At 59.0% G+C, this 3,074-nt stretch overlaps 1 non-coding gene across 1 annotated transcript; it reads left to right on the top strand.

The window, feature by feature from the left end:
* Positions 1–2,687: 2,687 nt before the first annotated feature.
* Positions 2,688–2,820, top strand: LOC136162265 (small nucleolar RNA SNORA1). Its single transcript, XR_010662073.1, has one exon. It is a non-coding gene; the product is annotated as a small nucleolar RNA SNORA1 (small nucleolar RNA).
* The last annotated feature ends 254 nt before the right edge of the window (positions 2,821–3,074 follow it).

Here is a 3,074-nt window from a genome sequence, read left to right as displayed (position 1 = left end):
TTTTCTCTATTCTAACTACCTAACATAACCATCACCTCCACCTACCCAGTGAATCCTTTCTCTTCCGGCTCCAGCTCCTGGAGACATGAGATTTCAACTCCTGGCCGGTATACAGACCATCCCTGAGAACAAAGTAACCCACATAAAGCCACAGCATCAGAGAACCCCTAGAATAGGGTGACACGTGCCCTGGTCCAAACACCTGTGCTCCCTCGGGTCTGCCTGCAGCTGGCATCACAAAGGGGCCCTATAGGTGTAAAGGCCCCAGAGAGAGACAGGGGGAAGGGGGAGTGAGTGGATCGCTGTCATCCGGGTAGGCCTGAGATGGAGACCAGGCTGCGTGGGCACCACCACTTCCCCCTTCTGTGCCAGGGACAGACGTAAACAACGGCTGCAACATAGCTGTCTTCCTCTGAGCCGGCATTTCCGTCTTGGCTATGGACATCTGGGGCCAAAGCAGTCTGTGGCTGGTGGGGCGTGGGGGAGGGTGCCATATGCACTGTAGGCTACTGAGCAGCATCTCTGAGCTGCACTCACTAGATGCCAGTAACAACTCCCCCCGCCCCCCCCAAGCTGTGACAACCAGAAGTATCTCCAGGCACAGCCAAGCATCGCCTCCCCGCCCCGTGCCTTTCAGGGGTTGATCAGAACTGCTCCCCAGGAGAGGCCTCTTCTTCCTCCCTGCGGTGCCTGCGTCCTGGTTTGCACATCCGCGCTCTCACACAGTTGCCCGCTCCAAGACCTCATTGCATCAGACGGAGTTGCAGACACCAGGCTTGGCTGCCGGGTCCAGTCCGCCCTGCCCTGCCCTCCCCTGCCCTTCTGTGCTGGGAGGTGACTCAGAGCCAGGTGGAGCTGGGCACCTGTTGGAGCCGCTCCAAGCTGCAGCGCTGGCCCATCGCAGCCTGGTCTCTGGTTACACAAGGGCTGGACTGGGCAGAAAAGATGGAGGGCGTTCAGTAGAGAAGCCCTCAGGGACGCGCTGGTCTCCTGGCATCAGTGAATCGGGGGGCAGGCTCCCCGCCCCTCCCCGTCTTGCAGAGGATGGCGGCTGATGCAAGATGCTCTCGGATTGCACCGCCTCCCAGAACAGCAGTTCAAGTGGGAAGTGCCAGTGAACAGGCGGCCGCAACGGTCGCGGAAAGAGCCGGCGGGAAGTGGCGCCGCCCAGCGCTCCGCTCGGTGGGGAGCCGGCGGGCGGGCTGGAATTCTGCGGGCGGGGGAGGGGGACCCTCCTGGAGTCCCGAGCAACTCTGCGGGCGGGCCCAGAGGGCGAGGGGAGACCCCAGTGACCACGGGAGCATCTCCCCAGATGCCTCCTGTCAGGGAGGGGCAGGTTCCCAGGAGGGACAGAAGCCCCGCTTCAGCGTCGCTGGGGACTCTGGGAGGGGCTCCAAGGCCCTGGGATTGGCCAGGCTTCCGAGATGTGGGAGCAGAGTGACTGCAGAGCCAGGGCGACTTTGCCTAGCTGTGCCCAGAGTGGGGGCGCTGACCACACGAATGTCTGGTGTCACAGTTGCCTACGTGAAGAGTACGCGGCAATGGCAGGGGTTCCTGACCCCCACATGAACTTGGGGGTCTGAGGGGGGCATCCTGTGCACTGCAGGCTGTCTAATAGCATGCCTGGTCTCCACCTCCCAGATGCCACGGCACTGCCCTCCACAGGTGTTGATAGTCAAAACTGCCACCTGCCTTCACCCTGCATCCTGAGGGTGCTGGCCTGGAGACCCCTAGCTCTCCTCCCCTGCTCTGCCCAGCAGACCTCCCGTCTCGTCCCGTCTGGTCTGGTCCTGCCACTCTGGGGTCCAGTGCCACGTCCACATCACCCCGGCCCTCGGGCTTCTCTGCTGTGGCCTCTTTGGAGGCTGACCGCCCTCGGCCTGGGCTCTGCTGCCCTCCTCAAGGTCGGGCTGCAGGGAGGGGGCTCCCCAGGAGTGGGAGCTGCTCCTCACCGCCCGATGTGAATACATATTCCCTGGCCAGGTGGACTCATATGGGCCCTCTTGGAGGTCTCCCAAGGGGCCCCCAGCAGCTGCTCTGGCGTCCTGAGCACAGAAGTCTAACTTTCTCCGAACTCAGAGTTTCCCAGGAAGGTGGGGAGAGAGGCTGCTGCCTCCAGCTCGAGGCACCCGGGACTCTGACTCCCTTCCTTCCCTCCAAAGTGAACCACAGTCGGTCAGTCGGTCGTCAAGGAAAGCAAGACTCATCACACATGCTAAAGTTGTGGGGGATACCCTTCCAGACAGCGGGTGAAGGGAGGGATTTGCAGGAGGGAGAGACAGTAGGCTCAGCCCAGAAAACAGTGTCGGGAAGGGAGGGTCACGGCTGAGGGGCAGGTGGGGTCACTGGGTGGAAAAGTCATGGGAGGGGACAAGGGGGAGGGGAGGGGACTCTGGCCAACAGGCCTCCTGCTGGAGGCAGCCCAGGGGGTCAGAGACCTCCAGGAAGGGTAGGGAGGAGGAGTGAGTTGGGTTGTATATTGAGGGGGTCAGATCCCAAGGTGGGGGTTGCTGGCTGAGCTGACTAAGCAGACTTCTTGCTGGAATCAGGCCCCTGAGCACGTGCCCAAGGATGAGGCCTCATTGAAAACGTGCTCAGAGGAGCCTGCCTGGGGTCTGGTCAGGGGACAGCCTCTGTCGCCGAGCGGTGGACATTAGTCACACTCTGCTCTTGAAACTACACGGGAAAGCCTCATTCTACTGAAAATGGGCACTTGTTCATGGTGTCCATAAACTGTTAATGTGGCTACATTGAGAAGACAGGTTTTGCTTCCATCCCTGTAGTTTTATTGCAGTGGTGACAATGAGACCTGTAACATTTTTTGCTAGGCTCGTGAGTAAAAACTGGATATAATATGGCTTTTCAAATATTAGGAAAGATGAAGGAATAAACACCAATGTACTTGCTATATTTAACTTCTAGGATCCTATAGTGAACTGCTTGAGGAAATTGGATCTTAAAGATTACAGGTGGCAAACTTTGAAGTGCACTCCACCGAAGATCAAAGAGGCCCAACTAAAACAGCTGTGGCAAGCATCACAGCTGTGGATTGAGCAGAACTTTTTGTAAGGGCT

This window comes from Muntiacus reevesi, chromosome 2, assembly GCF_963930625.1.
Source record: "Muntiacus reevesi chromosome 2, mMunRee1.1, whole genome shotgun sequence".
NCBI classification, from domain to species: domain Eukaryota; kingdom Metazoa; phylum Chordata; class Mammalia; order Artiodactyla; family Cervidae; genus Muntiacus; species Muntiacus reevesi.
Note: the sequence above shows the minus strand (reverse complement) of the source record. Positions and strands in the feature narration are given on the sequence as shown.